This window comes from Dreissena polymorpha, chromosome 4, assembly GCF_020536995.1.
Source record: "Dreissena polymorpha isolate Duluth1 chromosome 4, UMN_Dpol_1.0, whole genome shotgun sequence".
Classification (NCBI taxonomy): domain Eukaryota; kingdom Metazoa; phylum Mollusca; class Bivalvia; order Myida; family Dreissenidae; genus Dreissena; species Dreissena polymorpha.
Window position 1 is genome coordinate 14,143,213 of NC_068358.1, and position 15,574 is coordinate 14,158,786.

The window sequence follows — 15,574 nt, forward strand, 5'->3', positions numbered from 1 at the left end:
AGACTTATCATTTAAGAATTTATTCTTAAATGTTGTAAAATTGGCGAATATTTTCTCAAACAGAATAAACGCATGAGTAATCAATTGTGTAAAGTTGATTTTTCTTTTAGAAACAAAAATATCTTTAGTTTAATATTGTTTCTTTGTATGTTAATCAAACAGGCATTTTAATGATTTTTTCTCGTTTTTACGCTCACTGACATAAAGTAGATAGGTGACTTTTTGTCAGCCCATCAAATTATCTTTTTTCAGATGATTTCTTAGCAATGAGTGGGATGAAATCAAACCAAATTTCATAACGAAGAGAATGTGCATATACTCTAAGCAGCTGCTGGTACAAAATAAAGGACATTTTGTATGAAACTTTTTTACTTAACCCTTGAAATTCTCAGCAATGCTTAAGTGATGCGCAATTCATGTGTTTTGCAATACTATGGCTACTTCTGAGAAACTAATGAGTGGACGTCAATAACAGTTTTATGACATGAGCTTAATTGCAAAGAAGTTTGCATATTACCAGCACAATTCTGGGACTTATAAGTATAAATTTTAATTATTTTTTAAAGACGTTTTTCTTACTTTACTTCCTGTTTTTGAATGAGACTTGATAGGGCACCTGGATACCAAGAGGAAGAGTGTACACTACTGGGTTGTAGTTTTTTCAGAGTTATTGAACATTTTTAAAATATCACGTAGTGTGTCATTTTTTACCACCTTAACTCATACATTGTTTTCGCAATTCCATGCTGAGATTAAAGAAACCTTTAATATGATTTGTTAATGTCATATTACAAGAATACTATATTTCATCGAGTGTTCACATTGTTATCAAATTTAAAGATTTTTAAAATTGTTTTATTTATTTCTCTGGTTTTTAATAAAGAGATACATAACTATATCAATTGTAATTTACTAGAACGGAATTACAGCACGTCAGTATGCTCGCAGTATTTTTATTTGTTAAGATTAGGTAGGCTATGAATAAGTTCGATCTATTCTTATCATTTGTTCATCGTGTTTTGTTTAAATTGTTGTTTGCAATAACAATATCTCTGTAACTATTTCTGGTATTCACTGATGCACTTAAGGTCATCATGTATGGTAATTTGGAGACCAAGGCCAAAAATTACTTGCAATCTAGCAGAAAATGACCCTCATATTACCCTCATATTTTACTTAGGAAATGCATGTTTAAATTCACTTGTTCTGAAACGATGACATTTATTCCATTGAAGTTTTTAATGTAACGTGTCTTAGCATAGTTATTTTAGGTCACTTGAAGATCATTTTACACATGCAAAACACAAGGGTATTCTATCGTGCTGTCTCGGAACATCTCTTGTACAGTTTTTTAAGTATTAGTTTATTAAAATTTTGATAAAATTCCTTATGATATTTAGTCTGCTTGACAAAATTTATTAGGGAGCATCCGTTTTGTTAACTTATAATGTATAAGATTGCTTATTTACTTTGTGTTAGCGTGCCAAAACATCTTTAGGATACAACCTTTCTTGATGATTTAATAAAAGATTGCAGAAATATTAATATTCAGTATTTTTTACTTAAAATTTTATGAGAGATTGTATATTATAGTCAACATATTTTATGGAAAAATGTATGTTGATATTTTTATTGCAGAATGTATTTTTTTTTCTTTAGAAGAATGTTGATAATTCAGATGAAATACTTTGGAGACTGTGTTTATAAATAAAATAAAATGTTACTTTTGCCTGCAGTTAAGTCTTTAATTAACCCTTTATGCAAATAGGCTCATTAAAACATGACTTATAACTTGTTTTGAAAAAAAATGGTGTAAAGGCATTCTAGGGAGATGGTATAAGATAAACCGTATAACAGGACATGATGCCAATAATAGACAACTTTATGGGAAGCATATAAAAGACAATGTAATGTGAAGCCAATAATAGTTAATGTAATTGGAAGCCAATAATAGACATTTTGATGGGAAGTCAATTAAGTGACAATTTTATGGAAAGTCAATAATAAACATTCTGAAGCAAACAAAAGATAATATAATGGAAAGCGAATAATAGACAATGACATGGCTAGCCAATAAAAACAATGTATTTGGGAGCCAAATATTGACATCATGTTCTTGGAGGCCAAACATAGAAAAGGTTATGGAATGCCAAGAATTCCGCAGTGGGAGACATATGCCCCCAAAACAGGGCTTAGAACTAGTGACCCCGATTTCAATGGGGGTCATCTACTGTCCAAGGCAAATTCACATGTGAAGTATCAAGCCAATCGTTCAATTCGTTGATGTGTTATTAATCCGAAATGATTTTCCCACTAATTGTGACAGTGATCATGATCTTTGACCTGGTGACCCCAATTTAAATAGGGTTCATCTACTGTCCAAGTTCAATGCACATTTGAAGTATCAAACCAATCGGTCAATTCGTTGATGAGTTATTGATCGGAAACGATGTTCACACTTATTGTGACAATGATCTTGACCTTTGACCTAGTGACCCCAATTTCAATAGGGGTCACCTACTCTGCAAGGACAATGCACATGTGAAGTATTAAGCCATTCGGTCAATTCGTTGATGAGTTATTGATCGGAAACGAACTGGTCTACCGACAGACACACCGACGGACAGACCGACAGACCGACCGACAGCAAAACAATATACATCCTCTTCTTCGAAGGGGGGCATAACAAATGGAATTGAATTCATCTTTGATGGAATGCAATAAATTGACCTTAAATGAAATTTCATAAATATAAGCTTTAATAAAATAACTTAGATGACCGTAAATAAAATATGTTAACCTCTATGTTATTACCGAACACAATGTGGTTTATCATTTTGTTTTCATTAACAATTGAAATATCTTAAAACAGAAGATCATGAGATATATGGTGTTTAATATATATCGTTTTTGCGGACCTCAAACAACTTTGTTTTAATCATGATTATGGGATTGAAATGTTCCGATTCTAGGGTCACTTGGTGCCCTTAGACAGCAAAGCGAGTTTTATAATCATATCCTTTTCTGAAAGAACAAGGTAAAACGCTGTGATATTTGTTAATGTAACATCAGATCATGATGCCTATAGGTGAAAATGCCGCACCCAACAAAAAAACTTATTGTAAACTAAACTTTTTCCACATTTCGACATGCAGACTCGTGGGAATCTGTGTATCTGTGTATGGCTACCGCTAGTCTTATTTATAAGACGCGCAAAGAATTTAGAGATACTTTTTATATGGGCTAAATTCTTTGAAACAAATATTACCAATATAAAACGTAGCTTAATATTTGAGAGCGTCAACAAGTTGGACTAGGCTACAGCGAGGAACTACATGTATAAAGTTTTTTTGTAAATAGATTATTTGATGTTTTTATAGACATTAAAATACGTCATTATGATTGGACATTTTTGGGAACACTTTTGCACTGGGATTAAACTATAGGTCAGACGTTTAAGTGCCCATAGTTTCATAACATGTTAGTATAAAAAATTCGCTGACAATAACCTAGAAACTACATGTTAAAAAACTTCGTCAGAGGAATGTTTTATTATTGTTTTTGCTATCTAAAACTAATAATGCGACATCGCGACATCAGTTCCAAAACAATACGATACATTTTTGATTCTGTATATGTGTATGTGTATGTATTTATTTTGACCTTGCAGTCAAGGATAACCCATGAAAGTGCAAGCACTTATTTCCAATGGGGTCCTTTGGTTTTGCTGAAGAGACAGCAAGCAGAAGAGACAGTATTGGCATACAAGGAATCCGGGTGCGATACCCTAGCTCTTTGCGAATGGATACCTTGGTTCTTTTATGTGCTTAGTGTATAGCACCGATACACGCGAGAAGTACCTGGGTTTCATACCAGTACATCTCTAGTTGGGTGGGAAACACTTGAAGTATTTCTGAAATTTCCAGTGACCCGGCCGGGATTTGAACCAGGGACCTCTGCAATGGTAGACCAGAGTGTTACCACTCGACCACCGCACCACCATTCTCATATTCGTTTGCGTAAATCCTTCCATATCTAGAGGTTTTCAACTCGGATTTTAAGCGGATTTTGAAAAGTACCAGGGTTGTAGTACCTTCTTTAGCGAAATGTTCAGATTTATGTTCGACCAAGCAAAATAACTATGTTACTCTGCATACATGGTTTTGAATCACGATAAATTGGTTCAAAGGAAAATGAGCCTATGGACATGTATTCCGATGAAGGTACGTTTTAACAAAACGGTACACAATGTCGACCCAGACGACAGGCTATTAGGTTCCACGGTCATGAATGTCTTATTGGTCGTTATTGCAATTAAGACAAGACAATTATGTATTGTCAGTTATTGATGACGTTAAACAATTTCTAGGAGCCCTGTGTGCAAAAATGTAGATATAAATTAGACAAGGATCAACAAAAGCATATGCAAAAAGTTGACGCTGATTAATGCAATCTATAATCGGACCAGAAAAATGTGAATATATGCAATGCATTGGTACTATACGAACGAAGAAATTAAGGTTTACTGCAATAATATAAGAAAATTAAAATGCTGCACTGGAAAAAGCTGTCTTAAAATTAAATATTGTGTGACATAGTCGGTGGAACGCAATAAACGAACACAAGTCGATTTCGGTTTTATTTGCAATTAAAATTTTGCTATTTAAATTCTAACACAGCGTTCTCCAATGTCCGTAAAATATTTTGAAAAACAAGATATTTGCAGAAGCCTAACGACCAGGCCTAACGGCCTTACCAATAACAACATGGAGTTGTGACCTATCTAGTCTAACGTGTACTGACTTTCTCTACTGAAGCATAATGTCATGCAGCATTTTTCACAGTGCAGAACATTAATTAAAAAAATATAAATACCTTTTTTAAAATCAACTTTTTGAGCGAAAGAAAACATAAAGACTACACTTGGGAAAAAACAATATACGTGAAATGTATTTGCGAATGATGTCGTATGATATGAGTGAAAAGGGATTGTTAGGGCCGGTTACTAACCAAAAACATCAAGGTAGGACTGATGTAAGCCAACTAAATGTGTCAGCATGTTCATTTGTAAAGCAACAAAAAATATAAAGTCCCTCAACATGTCTGCTGAATCATTACCAGTGGATGCTGCTGCAATAAAATATCTGCATGAAGAAACATTTACAAACGTTGTGATTTTGTTTATATTTATTGCGTTGTTCTGCTGGCGACTCTATTCTATTATGATTTAAATTTTCCGATCTTTCACTTGACTTGCATATACGTCTTAATTGTATAGTGTTAACGTGTTACATGACCTTTTTTATGTAGAAAGATAACTTTAAGTGGAAAAAAGAATACTTGTTTTAAACAACAGTGCTTGAATATGATGAACCATGCTTCTAGAAATTAAAATTATTAATTACAGATGTCAATTGTATATGTTTTGTAATATTATAAACTTCAACGCGGAAGAAACATAAACGTTTAAAAACCTAAAAGTATGAGCATTAGCAGCTTTCAAGTTGAATTTGATAACGTTTAACAAAAGTCCATCGTATGCTTCAATAATAATAATGTTAATATTCATTTTAAAAGAAATACGTTTCATGGTCAACAATAATTCCTGTAAATGTACTGTCCAACGAGTGAAAAGATCTGCATTAACTGATTATCGTGTGTTGGTTCAATTGTAAAAACGTTTAAATCAATAAACAGTTCGGTAAAAAAAACATAATGTGGGCGGAATCCGAAAGGCTCTTCGTTACTACGATACGATCAGCACTTTTGCAAACATGTTATCAGCGTTAATACTAGTTATGTTGGGTTTCATCACATATTTGTCCGTTGGGTTCATATCAAACGTACATTTATGATTGGCATTTATATTCAATCAATAACGTATGCTTGTATAACCGCACTTTCACTTCCAAAATCTTAAGGGTGGAATATTTCCATCAGCTGTAACGAATACACGTTTGATTTCTGGGTAAGTACTGTGACTACTGTCATACGATAAAAAGCAATACATTGCATATTCAAAACAGAACAATACAAACGATAACCTTCTCATAAAAATTCCTTGAACTGTAATAGATGCCTTTGAATGATGAATGCATGTCCTTGGGACTTACACCTGTTTAAAGGCGCGTCACACCTCTAGATTTTAAGTTTCGAAAAATAACTGCTAGTGATTGAACATATTTATTTTATTTTAATAACGCCGCAACCTTGGTGTATATAGGCACTCTCGAGTCTATATCTTAGGAAGAACGTGTACTTGGTGTCCTTGGAATGATCATTAGATTTCTCTCTAAGGCAGGATCGAACCCAGGACATCCTGTTGGAAAGCGGACAAAACAATAATTAACACTTGTTTAATTCCAAATGCGTTTGTATAAGAACAAAATAAAAATATTCATGAGTTGCATAATCATGTGGTACAGAGATCATGTATGCGACATAACACATTGTATACTCAAAATGTACAGGCGTGCGTATTTTCCGTACGGTCACACTTTTGTTACAGTTTCTCATAGAACATTCAATACTTTACCGACCTCTTTTATATTTGGCATGTAGATACTTTGCATGGACCTCTACCTTTTGATGACGTTTGAGGTCACTGGGGTCAAGATCACCAAGGCTAATAATAGACTTTTGTTACAGTTTCTCATAGCACCTTCAATACTTTACCGATCTCTTTCATATTTGGCATGTAGATACCTTGCATGGACCTCTACCTTTTGATGACGTTTGAGGTCACTGGGGTCAACGTCAATGTCACCAAGGCTAATAATAGATTTTGGTCGTCACACGTTTGTTTCAGTTTCTCATAACACCTTCAATACTTTACCGATCTCTTTCATATTTGGCATGTAGGTACCTTGCATGGACCTCTACGATCAAGCTGCCTTACTTGTTCGGATTTGCGGTTACAGGGTATCGGACAAATACTAACGAACCAATAAAACGTCGCTGTTAAAGGTTTGTGAAATTAATAACTTGAAACTTAGTAGTTAATTTGATATGTAAGTAACATTAAATAGACCAGGTGATATTCAAGCACGCTATATCGATCTGCTGTGTGAACGAATTATTATCCGCGAATATCAATCCATATTGAAGGCAGCACCTACATGTACACATGTATGAATATTCTCACAATGCAAGTAGTATACGTCAATGTATGGAATATCAAGTAAACTATGATATCGCGCTAAATTAACACAAATGTCTAGTAGTGGTAGTGGTAGTGGCAGCAGCAGTAGTAGTAGTAGTAGTAGTAGTAGAAGTAGTAGTAGTAGTAGTAGTAGTAGTAGTAGCAGCAATAGTAGTAGTAGTAGTAGTAGTAGTAGTAGTAGTAGTAGTATAAGCAGTAGTATTAGTTAAAGTATTAGTAGTAGTAGTTGAAGTAGTAGTAGTAGTAGAAGAAGAAGAAGTAGTAGTAGCTGAAGTAGAAGTAGTAGTAGAAGTAGTAGTTGTGATAGTAGTAGTAGTAGTAGTAGTAGTAGTAGTAGTAGTAGTAGTAGTAGTAGTAGTAGTAGTAGTAGTAGTAGTAGTAGTAGTAGTAGTAGTAGTAGTAGTAGTAGTAGTAGTAGTAGTAGTAGTAGTAGTAGTAGTAGTAGTAGTAAAAGTAGTAGTAGTAGTAGTAGAAGTAGAAAAAGTAGAAGAAGTAAAAAGTAGTAGTAGTAATAGTAGTAGTTGTAGTAGTAGTAGTAGTAGTAGTAGTAGTAGTAGTAGTAGTAGTAGTAGTAGTAGTAGTAGTAGTAGTAGTAGTAGTAGTAGTAGTAGTAGTAGTAGTAGTAGTAGTAGTAGTAGTAGTAGTAGTAGTAGTAGTAGTAGTAGTAGTAGTAGTAGTAGTAGTAGTAGTAGTAGTAGTAGTAGTAGTAGTAGAAGTAGTAGTAGTAGTAGTAGTAGTAGTAGTAGTAGTAGTGGTAGTAGTAGTAGTAGTAGTAGTAGTAGTAGTAGTAGTAGTAGTAGTAGTAGTAGTAGTAGACGTAATAGTAGTAGTAGTAGTAGTAATAGTAGTAGTAGTAGTAGTAGTAGTTGTAGTTGTAGTAGTAGTAGTAGTAGTAGTAGTAGTTGTAGTAGTAGTAGTAGTAGTAGTAGTTGTTGTTGTTGTTTTTGTTGTAGTAGTAGTAGTCAGGTACAACCACTAATATCAGTGCAAGCGTAACGTAGAGGTACTACCACGATAACAGCTTAAAGATTCCATAACCATATGAAGAACAGGTGTTCTGTTCAATACCATGCTATGAAAAATAGCTGAGTTAGACACAATTAAACATGATCGGAATTTAAATATATACAAGCTAACACGACTGTTTGACTTAATAAGACTGTATTTTGACAAGTCAACGTCACATTTGGACAAGATAACACGACTGATCGACATTATAGGACTGTATTTTGATAAGTCAGTAACAGATTTGGACAAGATAACACAACTGTTTTACACAATAGGACTGTGTTTTGACGAGTCAACATCACATTTGAACAATATAACACGACGGTTTGACATAATAAGACTTTTTTTTGACAAGGCAGCATCAGATTTGAACAAGATAACACGACGGTCGGACATAGTAGAACTGTGTTTTGACAAGTCAACATCACATTTGGACAAGATTACAGTTTGACATAATAAGATTGTGTTTTGACAAGTTAACATCACATTTGGAAAAGATAACACGACGGTTTGACATAATAAGATTGTGTTTTGACAAGTCAACATCACATTTGGACAAAATAACATGACGGTTTGACATAATAAGACTGTATTAAGACAAGTCAGTACCACATTCAGACAAGATACCAGGACGGTGTGACATAATACGACTGTGTTTTGACAAGACAACAACAAATATGGACAAGATATAACGACAGTTTGACATAATAAGACACCTTCTAAAGAAGACAAAAATAAATGTAACACCGACAGCTGTGGCGTTCCATAATTTTCCATTATCAACATGAAATGTTGAAATGACTTACTTTCGTTTTGAAGCATAACATCATTAAAGCGTTGCACACTTCTATTGTTATGGACTAAATAAGTATGTAAATTGATAGAATAATGTACTTTTATCCCGGGAGTTATGGGTTCGAGTCCCATAATGGCCGTGAGTAAATAACCAGAAATTTTATGAATTCGCCGGCATTATTTTACTGGTGTTGTTTATTCGCGAACATTTTCGATGCGTTTTGTTGGTGGGCAATAACGGAGTGCCATCATGCTATAGCAATAACGAAGTGACGTTAAGGTATTTATACAATGAGATAATGCATGTGTAGTGTTATTCGATCTGAACAACGACGCTAACACATATACAAAGTTTTCATTGATATCTATTTTGCTCACTGAATCTTAACACAAATACTTTCCAAAGTCCAGTAATATTATAGTCGACAAGATACTAGCGCAACCGTTAACGGGCTTCGCCCGTAATAATAAGAAATTATGAAACTACATCCCTGCTTGTATAGTGTGTACTGCTTTTTCAATGCAAAAAGTGACAGTTTATACCCATTTAACACTAGACGCTAGTATGTAATATAAGGAAAGGTCCAGCCTATTAAGGAAAGAGTTTGATTTAATAAATGCATGACATTTGGCCTAAGCAATTGACAACATGGTGAAGATGACTGGGTACATTAATACGTAACTTGTAATAAGGCCGTTACTTGTAATAAGGCCGGCCACACCATGAAATAGTTAAGTTTGTAAATAAATGACCATCTCAAATGTTAAGTAGGTGTGGGCTAATATTTCGTCACACATGTATTGAAACTGATAAATAACTTCATATACCCGATATGCAACTGACCACGTGGTCTCAATTATTGCAAAACGTTATACAAGAAATTTAACATCACAACTGCAAAATTTATTTTATTAGTGTCGATATATAGCGTAAATAAGCATGTTTTTCTATAATGTGTAGCGGGCTTTCATTGAAATATGCATTTCTAATTAAACCCCACCAACAATCGCAAAAACAAACGAAAAAAGGTTGATATTGTGAAATAGTGCGCAAAGGTAACTTTTAAGAGCATTAACGTTAGTGCTAAGGTTATACACATTTTTGTCGTTTCAATTTAAATCGAAGTTTTCAGCATGGCGAAAGTAAATAACCTGATTTTTTTATAAGTCAGAACAAAAAGTGACAAAGAGTTGTTGTTTGGTACTGTTAATTTCTCCGTGTACTTATCACATCTAGAGTATTTTTTATTCGCAAAGTAACGAATTATTGAAAACGATTGTCATATAAGCGCGAATGCGATCATGTACATACATGTTCGGGAACGCATTGTTTCCTCTCTCGCTTTTTCCACCATTGTGATCTCGCCACCTTCAAGAGAGCGTGAATACATTTCCTACATTACTAAGTTTTGACTTTTTTGTAAGGCTGTTTATTATAAAGTATTAATGTTGTAATACTTTTTATTCTTTTTTAGTTTTTTTAGTTAGAAATGTCCTTTCTGGTTTGTGTTTCCAGGAAGGTCACTCAATAAGCTGCATCCACTTTGACAATTTATGCGAGTCCTAATAATTTCTTTAATCGTGAAGACTACACACAGCAATTTTGTGTTTCTGATCTCGAAACACATGTTTGTCAGGTTGATTCCAGTTGAATTTCATTAGCTTGTTATTTGTTCATAAGTGAACTGGTCGTTGTGTCTAGCATAAAGACTGGTATTTTCTGACAGATGATATGTGCTCTGGTGCCGTTTTTACCAACAATTCATAAGCAATTCCTAGGCTTAAGAATAAAGAAAATTCTTTATTCTAAGAAAAAAAATCTTAAGTCTTTATTCACGAGCTCATATTGTTAAAGAAAATTCTTACGAATAAAGAATCTTCTTTAGAATTCTAAGAATGCTTCGGAGCAAACTTAGAATAATGTTTACAGATTCCAAGATGGCTGCTAGAGCAATTCGTTACCGCGAGATCTTGTTTGAAAATGTAGAAAGCATACCAAGAAGACGATTATTCGATCGCGAAAACCCTTTTGAAGGGTTATCCTAGGTGGAGTAATATTAACGATATCTTTTTTCCCGGCAAATGAACTTGCCTTACTGAATTTAGTTGTTCCATCGCTGGACTTTGGAACGCGGAGAAATTCCCCTCTCCTGTCAATCCAGCAGCTTTGTGTTTTCCTGTGAGTTATTGCCACTGGATCTTTCCAGTTGGTATAGGGCGATACCTTGAAGGTAAGCCAAGCGTCCGTTTCAAGATGCTGCCGACGAGTTGGAAGAGCGATTGCTTACATTTTACTAACTCTTGTCTTTCATATTGTAGTAATTCTTCTTAAGGACAGCATTTTTATTTTATTTGTTTTACGGGAATTAAAATAAAAGAGTCGGGGGGGGGGGATAAATAAAAATAAAGGCATGAAAAGTGAGCAGTCGACCAAAAAAAAAATTAAACTGTCTAAACCAATCATTTTTTTATTTTTGAAAATTTAAAATTCAGCCAATTTAACCTTATGTATACTTGCATTAACCTAAAAGTGTTTTATATATCTCATTACACTGTTGTAGAAGCTTTTTATAATAATAGTAAACATATTTTTATATAAACTTATAGGTAAAAGCACCTTTCGATTGTATTATACTATATTGCTTTAATGGATACTATTTAACACGCCATGTGCGTAGTGTATTATAGTGATCGTTAAACTTTTGTTGATTGTATATCATATGTATGTTTATAACAAATAAAGCATGCATTTGACTTAAATAAAAAGACTTGAAAACTTTTTACATTGTTTAATAGCTTTAACAACCAACTTTGTAAGGTTCATCCATGGGTGGAATATGCACACTAAAAATACTCTTTAATATACAACAGACTTGCTTTATATCATGATAATTTGTATCAATAATGAGAAAAAAATGAGCCACGTAACAGGAAAATGGACCTTAGGGCGATTGCGACCATTTTGGCTCCGAAAGAGCAGTCTGATCAGGATCCAAACTGTTCAACATTCAGTCAGTACTTCTAAATATGTTAAACGAACACTTTGGATCCTGATCAGACTGCGCTTGAATTGATCTTGATCCAATCTTTGTGTATTGAATGTTCTAGTACATAAAATGTAAATATTTCATTTAAAAAACCGAGAGTTATAGACTTATAAAAACATGTGCTGCATTTCATTTTATATTCAAAGAGAGTTATAGTGTTTATATATGTAAAGTGAACACACAATATATAATGTTAATATCCATTCATATCCATGATCTAGAAAACTATCAATATAATGACGGCTTAAACAACATACATATTAGTTTTCACTATGTCCTAAATTAACAAAACAATAAAAACACAATGACGTAAAAGGAACTCAATATAAGTTACCATACAACAGTACCCCGGGTACGGTAAATATACTTTTATAATAAATTATATTCACATTTATGTCATTTTTCTGTTAAATGGCCTCTATATTATCGCAACTCATACTTAAAAAGCATGATGATGTTTTGTTTTTTAAATAGAAGTTTGTTTAAGATAATCGGTAGCGCGTTTCACGACATCGGACTTTGGGCGGGAATACAACTCGGATACAGTCTAATATCGACCGGGTACGATTAAGTATGTTTACCGTACCCGGGGTACATGTAAGTATACTTAAGGGTACCCGGGGTACATGTAAGTAGTACCTGACAATAACCAATCGAGCCCCATTAACAGGTACCCATTTTTTGTTTGGTCACAATATAACCAAAAATGTTCAAAAGGTACCGGAAAAATGGTTAAAATATTGATATAAAAATAGTTATACAGTTGAATATATGGAAAAATTGTTTTGATTTAAGTTAATGAAGAATAAGAAGCATGTTAATTTGCAACTGTGTCAAGAAAAATAATTAAAACTTTCTTGTGACTTTGACGGACATACGAACATCCGGATCCAATGTTATTTTCTCTAGAAGCTGTTTTGCATACTTTTTTTCTAAATAAAGAATAAATATGGGTGGGTGGGGAATGGGATTATAGATGCAAGTACCAGTGGTTCAGTTCTCATGTTCATCATAAAGAAACGTAAAGTAGTACTTCTTGGACATTTTCGGGATGTTGATTTTTATCTATACAAATATTACAGAATTAACATTTAAATAAATACGCATATTTATTAAACCTACCCAAAACTTTTTAACACATCGAAAGTTATTGATGGTGACACATCTGCATCATCTGCAAAAACTCTAATTATTTTTAATTTCGTATCACATACTATGGGGATGATGTTAACGTGGTGTTTTAAAGATTAACTTTTCTAATTGAAATTGTTTCTGCTCCATTTTTAATTAATTTGATTTTAAAATATGCTACATTTGTCTCGTTGTTGTTACTGTCCGCCATTTCGGAAATGCAATATAAAAATCATTTGTTAAATACTCACCGATCGGCTCGACTTGGTACAACGAAACAACCCGTATTATAAACAATTTTTGAACAACACTTTCAGCTCTGCGCAATTTTTTCTAGTTTTTGATAAAATACCAGGTCGGCGGGGGAAATGTAAATATAAAATATAGCTCCCGTAAAACAAATAATAAAAAAATGCTGGCCTTACTTCCGAACCTGTGCGCCAAAAGGTGGAAAATTGGCTGTAATAAATGAAATGCATTTCGGCACATTTTTAATAATCAGAAATAGAGTCTAAGATATGCATACAAACAAACAAATGATTTGTTCATTCCTCAAAACACTTTTCCATGTTGCATTCTTCATTTCCTGTGTGTTTGACCCAAACAATTTTTTATGAAATATTAACAAATGAATTAGTAGAAATACAACATTTATAACAAATGACAAAATATGGGTTTGGTTGAAAATTTTGGAATTTTTTAAACCGGGTAGCGGGATAATTTTAACATAGTGAAGCATTATACATTTATAGTATGCCTTTTATGGTCAATTTTTTGTGCTAAAATTATCTACTGCTTTTTATATTTATGTCACATTATATTTAAAATTCTGTTTGTTTTTTAAACTTTGCACAAATAAACAATTACATTATAATCAATAATAAAAAATTAAATAAAAATTAACTGTTTCAATATTCTTTCTGATAGAATTTACAAAATTTGGGAAAGGGATAACACCAAATGTACAAACCAGTTAAGCATATTCGCCACCGTTTCCCAGCCTTTCCTCCGGACCTCTCCAATTGTATGCAGTCCACAACCGGTCATTGGGCAGAACAGGACATCATAGATGCTATTGATCTCGTTAGCTATAACTGTTTCCTCCTGTTCGGCCCAACGATTTCTGCTAACGCAAGTAATGGTAGCGTTCATGTCCGCCATCTTGTTTGTTGTGACAGAAGACACGAAAGCGGTTCCGAAATTTCTATGCGTTTTTCAAAATGCCGGGTAGCAATGTCGCTTACATCAATAACAAATAATTCTTTTTAAAGAACGCTAAAATAGCGTTGGTGAATACCGATAAAAATCGACCGAAGAACGTTCTTAGAAAAGTAAAGAATAAAGAATTTTCTTTATTCTTTATTCTTAAGTAAAGAATTGTTGGTGAATACGACCCAGGTGGTTCTGCGGCAGAGGAGTAAATCTGAAACAGACAAACATATATATGTATTAATATTTGCAAGTGTTTGTTGGCAAAGAAATACAGCCATTACATACTAAATATAGATCCAAAATATTTGATTATTGTGACATTGTACTTGACATCCATAACTAAATAACTCTTCATTTAAGCTGGCTGAAAATCCAGAAAAGCCTTTTACGATTTCTGTTTATGCTTTATTTCAGAAGTGATATAAAAATCAATAAGCATTTCTAATTGTTTTGTGTAATTTTTAGTTGAATAAATTAGAGCTAGGCAATCCTTTTTATGAAAGTGCGTTTAGCGTAAAAGTGGTGCGGTTTCGGTGTATTGGCAACAATATGTCACCTTTTCGGGATGAACGAGAACACCAGCAAGATAATAAAATGGAACAAAAAAACTTTACCAATACGCATTTATGACGATGATCCATATCAACTCTTTAAATGCTTCAAACATCATTTGTTTTACACAAATGATTAAACTGTAACGTCAGTAATCAGTCATTTGCAAATGATTGTCTACCTACAACCTCCTTTATTAGTTGATTCCATTCGCTGCTTCTTCTTTCTCAAAAGATTTGTTACATTAACATCAAGCAATTAATTGTGCAAGTTCACGCGGTCGTTGACTACCGTAATCGGGTATGTGTATATATGTGTCTTGGGGGATCATCTCCACTGGCGAGTAAATTAGCGATAATCTTCTTGATTATCAGGGACAACAAAATACATCTGCAGCAATTGTTAAAAGATGGACAATTTAAGCCAATCCAAAAGATAACGTTCATTCAGATATAGATTACCAAAGTCATATGCCTAAGCTACATCTGATCCACAATCTTATCGAGTAAGTGAGCGATAATCTCCTTGTGTATCAGGGATAACAAAATACATATGCAAAAGAAAACTTACTTATGCTTAAACTTACGAACAAATTATTTATTCGAGGCTAGAGAAATGTTTTTTTGCATTAGATCTAACAATTATATATGCCTCTAAAGATGTACAT

At 33.5% G+C, this 15,574-nt stretch overlaps 1 protein-coding gene across 2 annotated transcripts in view; it reads left to right on the plus strand.

The window, feature by feature from the left end:
- LOC127877850 (heat shock 70 kDa protein 12A-like) overlaps positions 1-749 on the plus strand; it is a 43,557-nt gene extending 42,808 nt beyond the window's left edge. The window contains exon 7 of one of the 2 annotated variants that reach the window (XR_008048632.1): positions 612-749. The gene's annotated coding sequence lies outside the window, so the exon portion shown is untranslated. Of the gene's footprint in view, positions 1-214; positions 365-611 lie in introns of those variants that run through there. The other variant, XR_008048633.1, reaches the window with a different exon arrangement.
- The last annotated feature ends 14,825 nt before the right edge of the window (positions 750-15,574 follow it).